The sequence below is a fragment of the Bison bison genome, unplaced genomic scaffold, assembly GCF_000754665.1.
Source record: "Bison bison bison isolate TAMUID 2011002044 unplaced genomic scaffold, Bison_UMD1.0 scf7180017864304, whole genome shotgun sequence".
Taxonomy (NCBI): Eukaryota; Metazoa; Chordata; class Mammalia; order Artiodactyla; family Bovidae; genus Bison; species Bison bison.
In genome coordinates, this window is record NW_011494876.1 from 8,234,071 (window position 1) to 8,247,397 (window position 13,327).

The window sequence follows — 13,327 nt, forward strand, 5'->3', positions numbered from 1 at the left end:
AGTGACCGAAGGGCCGAGCGGCTGGAGAAACTCAAACCAGGCGTAGCCTGGGCGGCTCCTTCATCCTGGCTCCGCGGCGGTCCTGAAGCCCGGCCCCGACGCCCGATCCCGCCCCCGAAGCTCGGGCCCAAGACCCACGTGCTCCGCCCAGAATTCGCCCGACGTCCCGCCTCCGCCCGCACCGGGGGATCTGCCCAGCCCCCGGCACTTTTCGCTAGGACTCAAGCCTAGTTTCTCCTGTCATTTTACTTAAGGGACCCCGACCAAGTGCCAGGCCTGGCGAGTAAAGCGGTCACCAAGAAGGAGGGGCTTCCTAATGAAAGGAGAAACACTAAAGACCCAAGTAAACAGCCGACAAAACAATGACCACACAAAAAAAGTTATGATTATAAAATGTTGGGAGGTACATGAATTTGATGGAGAATAAGCGGAGGGGGCCTCTGCTGCAGATACGGTTGACTATACAAGATCTGGACTCTGGGACTGTGGTCCCAGGACTCCTGGCCTTGCCCTCTGTGGGATTGATAAGGTCACCTCTCCAGTCTTTTGTGGGCGGAGTAGGGAAAGACAGCCAGCTGGAGAGAAGGGCAGCAGAGAAAACGACCAGTGCAAAGGCTCTGAGGATTGAAGGAGCCAGCCCGAGAGGAAGCTGGCACCAATACTGTCCTCATTTCACCACGAAGGAAGCCAAGGCTGCAAGAGTGGGGAATTACCTAAAGTCTCTGAGCTAATTGGTTTCCAAACATAGATTCCTTCCAAACGGAACTCACTTCTGGCTAACCAAATCCCCATCCCTTTCCAGGTGAGATCAGGTATAGGGTTTTTGCCATTTCTCCTTCACAATAAGCAAGAGAGTTCCAGAGAAACATCTATTTCTGCTTTATTGACTATGCCAAACCCTTTGACTGTGTGGATCACAATAAACTGTGGAAAATTCTGAAAGAGATGGGAATAACAGACCGACCTGCCTCTTGAGAAATCTGTATGCAGGTCAGGAAGCAACAGTTAGAACTGGACATGGAACAACAGACTGGTTCCAAATAGGAAAAGGAGTACCGCAAGGCTGTATATTGTCACCCTGCTTATTTAACTTATATGCAGAGTACATCATCCCAGAGAAGGAAATGGCAACCCACTCCAGTATTCTTGCCTGGAGAATCCCAGGGACGGAGGAGCCCGGTGGGCTGCCATCTATGGGGTCGCACAGAGTCGGACACAACTGGAGCGACCTAGCAGCTGCAGCAGAGTACATCATGAGAAACGCTGGGCTGGATGAAGCACAAGCTAGAATCAAGATTGCTGGGAGAAATATCAATAACTCAGATATGCAGATGACACCACCCTTTGGCAGAAAGTGAAGAACTAAAGAGCCTCTTGATGAAAGTGAAAGAGGAGAGTGAAAAAGTTGGCTTAAAGCTCAACATTCAGAAAATGAAGATCCTGGCATCCCATCCCATCACTTCATGGCAAATAGGGAAACAGTGACAGACTTTATTTTGGGGGGGCTCCAAAATTACTGCAGATGGTGACTGCAGCCATGAAATTAAAAGACGCCTACTCCTTGGAAGAAAAGTTATTATCAACCTAGACAGCGTATTAAAAAGCAGAGACATTACTTTGCCAACAAAGGTTCGTCTAGTCAAGGCTATGGTTTTTCCAGTAGTCATGCATGGATGTGAGAGTTGGACTATGAAGAAAGCTGAGTGCCAAAGAATTGATGCTTTTGAACTGTGGTGTTCGAGAAAACGCTTGAGAGTCCCTTGGACTAAAAGATCCAACCCGTGCATCCTAAAGATCAGTCCTGAGAGTTCATTGGAAGTACTGATGTTGAAGCTGAAACTCCAATACGTTGGCCACCTGATGTGAAGAACTATCTCACTGGTAAAGACCCTGATGCTGGGAAAGATTGAAGGCAGGAGGAGAAGGGGATGATGGGATGAGATGGTTGGATGGCATCACTGAGTCAATGGACATGAGTTTGGATAGACTCCGGGGAGTTGGTGATGGACAGGGAGGCCTGGTGTGCTGCAGTCCATAGGGTCATAAAGAGTTGGACATGACTGAGCAACTGAACTGAACTGTACTGAACTTTACCAGTATAACTACTTGCCTTGGAAACTCACCTGTGCGTCACCATTTCGAGTATGTGACTGCCTCTGGTGTTTATCTGCACGATCATCGCAGTTATATGATATTTGGTTTTCTCTGAAAAACTCAGTGGGCTTCCCAGGTGGCTCAGTGGTAAAGAATCTGACTGCCAAGCAGGAGACGCGGGTTCCATCCCTGGGTCAGGAATACCCCCTGGAGAAAGAAATGGCAACCCTCTCCAGTATTCTTGCCTGGAGAATCCCACGGACAGAGGAGCCTGGCTGGCTGAATAGGTTCCATAAATGGCATACGCTTCATTAATATACCTGAGTGCACCATTATATTCAAAAAGACCAGGTGAGGATACAGGGGAATGTGTGTAAAAATAAGCAGTGCACGCAATGGTATATATGGTACAATCCTGATTTTATTTTCAAAAATGTAAATATCCATAGACAAACATTTTGAAGGAAATATATCAAATCATTGATCATAGTCTAGGCAGTAGGATGGGAATATTAGTGACATTACTTTCAAATGTTCTTCTGAATTTTCTATCTTTTCTAGAGTGCGTGGATGCTGAATTTATAATTAGAAAAAAAAGTTTTATTTTTTAAGAAAGATAATTCTGACATTACCCAACACTCAGACCTCCAGGATTTGGTGCCAATGAAAATCTAAAACTGCCCTTTTCTTACTGGTATCCCTGAAGGAGTCATTTCCCCTCTCAGGACGTCTATTTCCTCATCTAAAAACTCAGAGGAATTAATTTTTCAGTGGTTGTGTCACTACAATTCCTACATATCTAGAAGTTTTATTGCTATTGTAACTTATCAAATTTACATTTTATAACATATTGATAGTTACTGAAATGTGGTTCATTATCTGTAATTTTATATTCAGCAACTCTTTTAGTTCTAATTGAGTTCTAATAAGTTTATACGTGCTCTTGAATTTTCTATGTAAGCAGTTATAGAGTCTGCAAGTAATAACATTTGGAATCTTCTTGTCCAGTCTTTATTTTCTTTTCCTTATTTTACTGCACTAAAACCTCCAGCACAAATTTGAATAATGATGATAGTGGCCATTTCTATCTTGTTCTTGACTGTTTCTAATATGGCACCATTAAATATGGTGTTTGTTGCAGATTTTTGGTGGATTCCCTTTATCAGAATAAGGGAGTACTATTCTGCTTTATTATGAATGGGTGTTGTATCTTTCTGACCTAGGGATTGAACCTGGGTCTCCCGTATTGTAGGCAGATTCTTTACCATCTGAGCCACCAGGGAAGCCCTGGTGAATTTTATCAAATGTGAGATTTCCCCCCCAATGTAGTTAATTACAATCATGGCTTTTACTGTATTAAACCATCCCTGCATTCCTGGAATAAACACACCTTGATGATGTGTGCTTTTTTTCTTCTTCGTATAGTACTGGATTTCATTTGCTAATATTTTATTTGGAGTTTTTGTATCCATTGCTATGAACAAGATATGCCTACGATTTTTCCTATCATACTCTCTCTCTGTCTGGTTTCATTATCAAAGTGACATGAGCCTCATAAAATAAATTAAGGAGTGGGTGTCTACTCATTAGAGCAGGCTCTGTAAGACTGAGATTTTTCTGTTGTTTGGGTTTCCCAGAGGATTCTCCTATAGGTCATCCTGATTTGGGGCCTGGGGGTAGAGAGTTTACCCTTGTATCCTGACTCACAGCATTCAACCTGATCTCAGGGCCCACTTCTCCACCTGCAGAGCTCTTGTGGGGCCACCAGGAATCTCTTTGTTGCTGAATCTGAAAGATACCCTTCAGATCTCCCTGAAGTGACATCACTGACCACACTCTCCTGGGGACAACCTCTTCCCCAGCCCTGTTCTAGTTTCCTCCTCCGTCTCAGACTCATGAAGATGCTCCTCCTCTCGGTTTATCCACTCCTATGCCCCGGTGTCTGGCTGAGGCTGTACCCTCTTCTCCATCTACCCTCCCTGTGGACTAACTCAGATACCTCCATGAATGCCATTATTGTCTCTAAAGCCAAAGCCCTCCCAAATCCATACCTCCAGCCCAGGCCTCTCTCCTGAACTCCAGACCAATAAATGCTGTGTATGCTAAAGCCCCTGCTATGTGCCAAGGACCTATGCTAAATGCTTTTATCCTCTGTATCAGTTATCTACTTCTTACTGTTCAGTTCCTCAGTCGTGTCTGACTCTGCGACCCCATGAACAGCAGCATGCTAGGCTTCCCTGTCCTTCACTATGTCCTGGAGTCTGCTCAAACTCATGTCTGTTGATTCAGCAATGCCATCCAACTATCTCATTCTGTCATCCCCTTCTCCTCTTGCCTTCAATCTTTCCCAGCAAAGGTCCTTTCCAATGAGTCGGCTTTTCGCATCAGGTGGCCAAAGTATTGGAGCTTCAGCTTCATTCCTTCCAATGAATTTTCAGGGTGGCTGCGTGATAAATTGTCCCAAAATTTAATTTAAGGGCTTAAAACAACAAACTTTCCTTTTTTTTTTTTTTTTTTTGGTTACACCACTCAGCCTGTGGACTCTTAGTTTCCAGACCAGGGTCTGAACCCAGGCCAGGGCAGTGAAAGTGCCAAGTCCTAACCACTGGACTGCCAGGGAATTCCCAACAAATGCTTTTTTATCTTACAGTTTCTGAAGGTCAAGAATTTGAAAGCGGATTAGGTAGGTAGAAGATCTTGCAGTCTGGATGTCAGGACTGCTGTTGGCTGGGGCACAGACATGTGCTTCTAGCTAACTCATGTAATTTTCATGTGGGATCTAGTTCCCTGACCAGGGTTGGAACCCCAGCTCCCTGCATTGGGAGCGCAGAGTCTTAGCCACTGGAGCACCAGGAAAGTCCTGCATCTTTTATAGCCTAGCCTTGAGTGACACACCCACAGTCTCTTGGTCTCACAGACCAATACTATTGCAGCATGGGAGCGAATACCGGGAGACAGCATCATTTGAGGTAATCCTGGAGGCCGCTGCACCCTCACAACCAGCAGGACGACCCACCTCATCCCATGAATGCAGATGAGAAAACGAAGGCAAGGAGAGGTCAAGTTGGTGATGAAGGCCACACGGCCAAGTCCGAGAAAAGAGGTTTGAACACCGCTTTGCCTGGCTCCCCTTCCGCAGTCCACCACCGGCTCTCTCACCTTCGACATGTACAAACCTGAATTCTCTCGCCTCACCACCCCCAAGCCTCCCAAGTCCCCAGCTCAGCTGGGCAAGTGGCGCCACCGTCCTCCCATCTGTCCAAACCAGCAGCTTTGAGTCACGCCTGCTTCTCCCACCCACTCACTTCCCAGCACCAGATCACCCAGCCCTGCCAAGTCTTCCTCCTCAGTGCAGCTGGGATCCATCTCGCCTTCCCTTTCTTTCTGTCTCCACTACCACTGCGCGGGGCCGAGCCACCCAACTGTCCATCCTGGGCATCTGCCGTAGCCCCACCCAGGCCTCCCTAGCGCTCTCTGCCCCCACGCTATCCCTCTGTCCTCCTCTCTCCAGCATGAGTCACCTTCAAGAACACAGGGCTGGCTGTGTCACCCTGTCTCCTTTCAACTTCACTGTCCCTGGCTACCACTGCCTTGGGGAGCTGGTCCCCATCCCCTCCCTCCCGTGTGATCCGGCCCCTGCCCACTGGCCCAGCCTCTCCCCGAGGCACCTCTTCACGCTCTTCACCTTCCCGGCCCCTCTGGTATCGGGAATCCACAGCAAACATTTTCACTTCAGGGCTGCCATCATGCTGTTCCCTTACCTAGAACACTCTTCCCCCAGCCCCCGGGGCAAGCCCATCTCCTCCTCCTTCAGCACGTTGTCATCTCCCCAAAGAGGCCTTCCCTGACCTCCCAGCCCAGCTGACGTCCCCCAGCAGTAACTTCCACAGCGTCAGTCCTTTCCTGTCCACCTCACTGCTTCTCAGCTGAACCGTGAGCTCCCTGAGAGCAGGAGCTGTTTTGTCCGTTTGGTTCACAACAGCACCCGAGGTCTTCGCCACATGCCTGGCGCTGAGCACCTGCTCGACACCATGTGACAGTTCAGTGCATTCCCTCCACGCCCTCCCTTCCCCCCAACCCAAACCCCATGCCTCTCTGCCCCTGGACGATGTTTACTTCCTTAAGTGAAGCACAGTCACCACCGCGTCTTTGCACATGCTGTTCCCGCCACGGGGGTGCCCCTCCCTCCAGTCGCTCTGTTTACTCAGCTAACTCTTGTATAATTCATCAGAAACCAGGGCTGCCAGGTTTATCAAAGGAAAACACAGGATGCTCAGTTAAATCTGAATTTCAGATAAACAACGAGTAATTGTTTAAGTATGTCACAAATATTGCACTAAATAACAAGTGGTCCTGTATTTTATCTGGGAACTCTAGCAGGAATGAGCACGGGCTCCCCCTTCCTTTGGGACACCTCCCTTGCCTCACCCCCTCCCCATTCCTGAGCTCCAAGACCATCCCCTCTGCTTGCCCCCACTGAGCATAAACACTCAGTCTGTTTATGACTGTCAGGATACCCAGTGGAATGTGACTTTGCTGACAGAGCAGGCCGTGTCTCAGCCTTCATTCAGGGAGTCTGGCTTCACCTGGGACAGCCCCAGCCACAAGCCCGGGTGGTGAGGTTTACTGAGCGGAGAAATGAAAAAGCACCAAAGAGAAAAGCTCAAACAAGATGGGAAATGGAACCAGCAAATGAAATGTGGCCCCCAGAGCAGCATGAATCTCTTGGATGATTACCACAGCGGGGAGCACCCCTGCCACCTTACCTCAACTGTGGCACCAGAGTCCCCGCAGCCTCCTGGGGCCCTAGGATGGGTGGGCCAGGCATATGCAAAAAGAAAGTCTGTGCGCCTTCAGGAGGTTCCCCCAAACAGACTGCGGAGCGTTCAAATGGGGGTCCTGTGGGAACCAGAGAGGGAGTGTATGTCTCAAAGATCCAAGAGAGGCTAAGAAAATCCCCTGGGTTGGAAGGTGCCCCCCAAAAGTTAGGGGATGCTGACCAACTGCTTGGAGAGTCCAAGCAAGTCATCTGGGGGCTAAACCTACATTAGGCCACTTGGGGTGATTCAATTACCCTCCTCACAACCCCTCCCAGGATGGAGACATTCTTTCGGGACCTCAGGAGGTAAGGGACCCTAAAGCAGCTGTGTGAATTATCTGGACCCAAGACTTGGCTGAGGGCTTCCCTGGTGGTTCAGATGGTAAAGAACCTGCCTGTAATGTGGGAGCCCCGGGTTCGTTCCCTGGGTTGGGAAGATCCCCTGAAGAAGGGAATGGCAACCCACTCCAGTATTCTTGCCTAGAGAATTCTGTGGATGGGAGGAGCCTGGTGGGCTACAGTCCATGGGGTCACAAGGAGTCACAGGACTGATTGACTTTTATGCTTCACTTTTCAAGATTTGGCTGAACTCCTCCCAACTACCCCTCCTGAGGTTTGCTGAACAGCCGAGGGGATGGCCTGTGGAGAAACCCACTCCACTCTGCCTTTCTCGGTGCTCGGTCTTGTCTCTTCTGTGTGTGCGTCTCTCCCTTTCTCCCCCTCAGTCCTTGGGCCACTGGTTTCACTGTCTCAGCTTCTCCTGGGACTGGTAAAGGCTTCCTTAGCCTTTTGCCCACTGGCTGCCCTGACTGGGAAATCCATTTCTAAACAGTCTCCTGGCTCCACCCTGGGGCCTGGCTCCAGTTCCTCCGCACGCTTGCCCCAGCCCCTGAGCCACCCTCTTGCAGCCGGCAAGGTTTCCAACGCCTCCCCCACTTCCAGCCATGGAGACACTTTGGTAAATTTGACAAGAGCATTTTTCCTTTTTATAAGGTTTCTAATTACCTATTACGTCTAATCTTCTCTTTAATCGGCTTCCAAAACTCAGCTTGGAGCTACAGAACCAGGGGAAGGAATCTGGTTCTCACCATTGTTGAGAGAGAGGCCCTGTGGTCGTCCTTGGATGTCACCAGCCTCTTCACCATTCTGACTCTGTAATTAAAGGGATCAGGAGGTCAGCTTCTGTCTTTAGTCCCCCGAGTGTTTTAGTGGGCCACATGTGAGAAGTTCACGGGCCTTGAGAGTCCTTCTGTGCCAAAAGGGAAGAAAACTGCCTGACCATGGCATGGCCAGCTGGCACGCAGGAGGCGAGACAACTCCCGATTCTGAGTTCTCACCCTCCCTGACAGCTCAGTGCTCTAAATGCTTGTCAGTAACACATTTCAGGCCTCTGCTGCCCTCCTGCCTGTTGCTAATCCAAACCATTTCCTCGGCATGGGAGTCCTAGTTTAGCAAGAGCCTTATTCACTTAGCAGAGCACACCGCTCTCTGTCCAGTCCCTCTCAGGCTGAGTCTCTTCTTCTTAACACATCCAAGGTCTCTCTTTCTACATGCCCTCCTGCCTGGATGCTCTCCCCCTAACCTCATGTACTATGGGAACACCTGTGTACCCCGCCCCCAACACCCAAATGCATTGCTTTTATCAAGGAGTCCTGTGGGACTCTGCCTGAACTATAGCTGTATTACCTTTCGAAAGCCCCTATGTTTTACACAAGGAGCAAATAACAATATTAGTAAAGCTGCCACAGAAAAGGATCTGTTCATGTCCCAGGGGCTTCTGAAATATAAGGTCTATTTAAAAGGCAGGAACAGTATTTTAAACCTACTGAAATGTCCTTGAGTTTCATGATGATGGTGGGGGTTCAAACCTCACTGGCTAATAGTGGATCCATTGTTATCCTGGCCAAAAAAAAAAAAAGAGAGCATCATGTAGAGAAGTAACTATAGTAACCGTGTAAAGAGCCATGCTTCAGGATTCAGAATTCTACACGTGTCACTGATTTCCTGTGCCTGACGTCAGGTTCTGACACAGAGCGGAGCACGCAGGGTGGGGCTCCAGCTGACTCACTTGGCCCTGTCACCAGCACTATGGGTCTGGACCCTCAGCCACAGTTTCTTCCATCATAAAGTCGAATAAAGCAACTCTGGGGCAGGGTTGTTATGACAGTGAAGTGAGGCAATTAGAGTATGAAAAACTCTGCTAATGCAGAGCCTGGCATAAAGTCGGCACACAATAAATTGGTAGCTCTTATTCTAATAACTAATTGCTCTACTGCTGATCTGGAAAGATAAATATAGAATCGAAACTCTGGCAGGCAGCAGGAGAACTGGGCTAAGAGAGGGGGTTACTTTTTGAGACTTGGTGATGTGATTGTTCCACCAAGGTCTCTTAAGACATCTGTTTATTTTGGTTGCAAGTTGAATATTGTCCATCTTGATAACAGCAGTGGATAATTAAGAAACAATGGCTTCCGCTGACATTCTTATAGCATTTGTGTAACAAGCTAAATATTATCTTCTTATAACCCTTTCTGTTATAAAGATAGACCAAACCTGATCCTGTAATGTCACGAGACTAAATTGGCAGGGTAATGTGATTATACAAAATAATACATAGGAAAGTAATAAATTTTTATCATTTGGAGAGGAATTGTGTCCCCCTCCCCAACCTTGGCTGATTTTGTTTGTTTTTAGTAAATTTTGTCACTAAGATATAACATTCATATATCAAATGTGCATAAAACATAAATGAATGGTTTGATGAATTTTTCACCAAGTGAACACACCTTGTAACCAACACCCAGATCAAGAAACAGGCTACCACCAGGACGCCAGAAATTCCCTCATACACCATTTTTCTTACTTCTCCTCCTCCTTCCTCTTCTTTGAGATACAATTTACAAACCATTCAATGTATCCATTTAAAATACACAGTTTGATGAATTCTTCTAAATTCATACAGTGTGTGGGGGGCTTCCCAGGTGGCACTAGTTTAGGTAAAGAATCTGCCTGCCAACGCAGGAGACACAGGAGACGTGGATTCGACCCCTGGGTCAGGCAGATCTTCTGGAGGACGAAACGGCAACCCACTCCAGTATTCTTGCCTGGAGAGTCCCATGGACAGAGGAGCCTGGTGGGCTACAGTCCATGGCGTCACAGAGAGTTAGACATGACTGAGCATATATAGTGTACAACATCACCACCACCCAGTGTTAGAATACCTCCATCACCCCCAGAAAGTCCTCTGGTGCCTGTTCAAGGCCAACCTCACTTCCATCTCTAGCCCCAGGCAACCACTGATGCGCTGTCTCTTGCCTCTAATAAAATGTTCATAGAGAAGCATACAGAAGCCAACATCCAATGGTATGTTTGTGTCTGACTGGCTTTTTATCATAAAAGAATAAATATGAATATAGCAAGATTACAGTTTCCTAACTGTGGCGCATGAAAGACGTTCAGGTGTCACCTAGACAATTAGTTGATACCTGAATTGTGTTTTTTTCTAAGATACCGGAAAATAACTACGACATAAAGCCCTCAGTATCACAGATACTGTTGCTTTGAGCTAGAATAGGTTTTAAAATGAATCAATTTTAAAAAAACATGTTGATAATAACATAGATAGTCCATAGATAACGTGAAAATTCTAAGGGTGTGTGCAGCAAATGTTGAAGCCAGTCAAATAGTGACCTAGATTGAGAGAAATCATTTCTCTGAGCTCTGAAATTCTCTACAGATCAATCAATATGCAGGCTTTTAAAAATAATGTTTAGAATTTTAGGGCTATTCAGGTGTTTTATTGACCATTTCTACACTTTTTTATTGAGTGCCTTCTACATGCCAGATGCTAGATAAATGCTCACTTAGAGATTTTAGTCACACCACTTTTGTATCTACATCATAAATATTTTTTACTGGACTTTGATGGTAAATGGGCTTTCCTGGTGGCTCAGGCAGTATAGAATCTGTCTGCAATTCAGGAGACGTGGGTTTGATTCCTGAGTTTGGAAAATCCCCTGGAGAAGGGAATGGTCAACCCACTCCATCATTCATGCCTGGAGAATTCCATGGACAGAGGAGCCTGGGAGGCTACAGTCCATGGTGTCACAAATAATTGGACACGGCTGAGCGACTAACACTTTCATTTTCATTCTGATGGTAAATGCAGTGACAACAGGAGTGTGTGGTTATGCATTCTCACAAAGCAGTTGCCCAGCCAGTTCTGGGCTGACACGAGAAAGAACCAGAATTCAGGGAAGGGAGAGAAAGTGTGTTTGAGTGATGAGGGGGTTGGCTCAAGGGAGGGGAAATTTGGACAGTAGTTTAAAAGAAAGGAGGATGGTTATAGCAAAAGCAGAAGTAGAGCAGAAAACAAACATATTCCAGGGTCAAAAGAGTTGATTCTACTGGCAAATGCAGAGTTGAGAAAGGTGAAGAGTTAGCAACAGGACTAGAAAGGCTGATCCAAATGTTGACTACTCTCAAACAACTATGCACTGGACGCCATGGAAACTAACCAGAGGAGCAGTCATAGTGTCAATCCATTGTGGAAGATATAGAGGCCGGCAGGATGGCTGCATGGACAGATGGATACTGGACAGCTGGATGGATGACAAAGGCAGGAAAGGATGGCTGCTCAGATGGATGGTCATCTGCCACATGTAAGATATTCCACATCCATACCTGTGTTGTTAAGTCCTAAAATTAAAGCTCTGTATTATGTGCTGCCTTGACATCTGATAAAATTGGGAGGACCTTAAATGGCCTAACCACAAGTCTCCTTATCCATTTTTCTGCACCCATAAGGTCCCCTAGCCATATAACCCTTCTTGTTGAGGGCATCAGGCACAGTTCCTGCTTAACCCTGAGCAGTGGGCTTCAGTTCCTGCCAGCCCATGGAATTATTCCAAAAAGCCAATCAGATCCTCCTGCAGCAGCTAAGTGGCACCTCGCCTCTTGTGACGACGCATTCTTGGTCCCCAAGTGTATTCTCATGTGGTCCTGCGTGGGTGTGTGGCGTCCTCCTCCCAAGGCTGAGAGAACCAGGGACTAACAACTGCTGTCAGTCTCATCTGCCCAGCGCAAGGGTCGTGTGTCTGGCCATCCCCACAACCATAGGGTAGGAATACCTCCCACTAATGGGGAGAAGAGGAGGTAATCAAAACAATCCCCCCCCCCATTTTCCTTTGCTAATGGAACCTGCGTTTCATTCAAGGAGTCATCCTCCCTAACATGACTTATCCCCAGCTCAGAGTTAAAATCCTAACTGGTTTAATTCCACCTTAGGGGTCTCATTAGACTCTAGCATGTAATTCAGTTCTGCCAACTGCAATGTAAAGTATATTTGATGGGATGACTGTGGGAAAGGTTTCCTGGTTTCCAAAAAGTGAGTGAGTGAGTGAAAGTCATGTCCACTGTTCGCAACCCATGGACCATACAGTCCATGGAATTCTCCAGGCCAGAATATGGGAGTGGGGAGCCTTTCCCTTCTCCAGGGTATCCTCCCAACCCAGGGATCAAACGCAGGTCTCCCCCATTGCAGATGGATTCTTTACCAGCTGAGCCACAAGGGAAGCCCAAGAATACTGGAGTGGGTAGCCTATCCCTTCTCTAGCAGATCTTCCCAACCCAGGGATCCAACTGGGGTCTCCTGCATTGCAGGCAGATTCTTTACCAAATGAGCTATCAGAGAAGCCCTCCTAAGAAGAAGAAACTGGAATAAAAGCCCCCTGCTCTACCTCTGGATATTGCTGTATCCAGGTAGGATGCCTTTACCTGCTGCTCCAGTTAACCTGTGACCACCAGTAGACACAGCCTACTCTAGAGAAGGATGAGAGAGAGCAGGGAAACCTGGGTCCTTACCAACACCAGTGAGCCACTGATTCAACAGCCACACCTTTGGATGACATATTTTCTTACTATTTATGCCAGTCTGGGTCGGCATTTTCTCTTCCTTGCAGCTGAAAACATCCTTTTGGCATGTCATCTTTAAGCTCTATTGGTTAACGTGAATTCCTTAATCTATCCATCCATGACATTCTTCTTCTTTTTTCTCACGCATGGCATTTGTAAAGAGTTTTCAGAAGGACCTTAATGTCTAAATTGACAGGTTTAATTAATAAAGATAAGAACTAGGAATCGAGTAACTATTATGTACACTCATAATATCCTTGACATAGGTTATTATTATTGCCCCTGTTTTATAGAAATTTTGTGGAGACTCAGACAGGTGTATGATGAGCCCAGATCACACAAACAGCAAGTGTCCGAGCCAAGATATAAAGGCCAGTTCTTACCGTCTTGCCAAAACCCTGCAGGGCATCCCATTCTGAGTGAGTCTGGCAGGACTAGGAAATCCAAATGAAAGAAGAATTGAAGGAACCTCAACAGGCAAAAAAAAAAAAAAAAAAAAAT

The 13,327-nt window shown here is 46.9% G+C and overlaps 1 protein-coding gene across 10 annotated transcripts in view; it reads right to left on the minus strand.

The window, feature by feature from the left end:
* KCTD6 (potassium channel tetramerization domain containing 6) overlaps positions 1-13,327 on the minus strand; it is a 48,635-nt gene that overhangs the window by 10,074 nt on the left and 25,234 nt on the right. For 2 of the 10 annotated variants that reach the window (XM_010851578.1, XM_010851577.1), the window contains exons 2-3: positions 8,740-8,812; positions 7,919-8,065 (exon numbers count right to left, since the gene is read on the minus strand). The exons of 3 other annotated variants lie outside the window; for them this stretch is intronic. The gene's annotated coding sequence lies outside the window, so the exon portion shown is untranslated. Of the gene's footprint in view, positions 1-7,918; positions 8,066-8,739; positions 8,813-11,430; positions 12,053-13,209; positions 13,296-13,327 lie in introns of those variants that run through there. 5 more of the 10 variants (XM_010851583.1, XM_010851582.1, XM_010851580.1 and 2 more) reach the window with 4 other exon arrangements.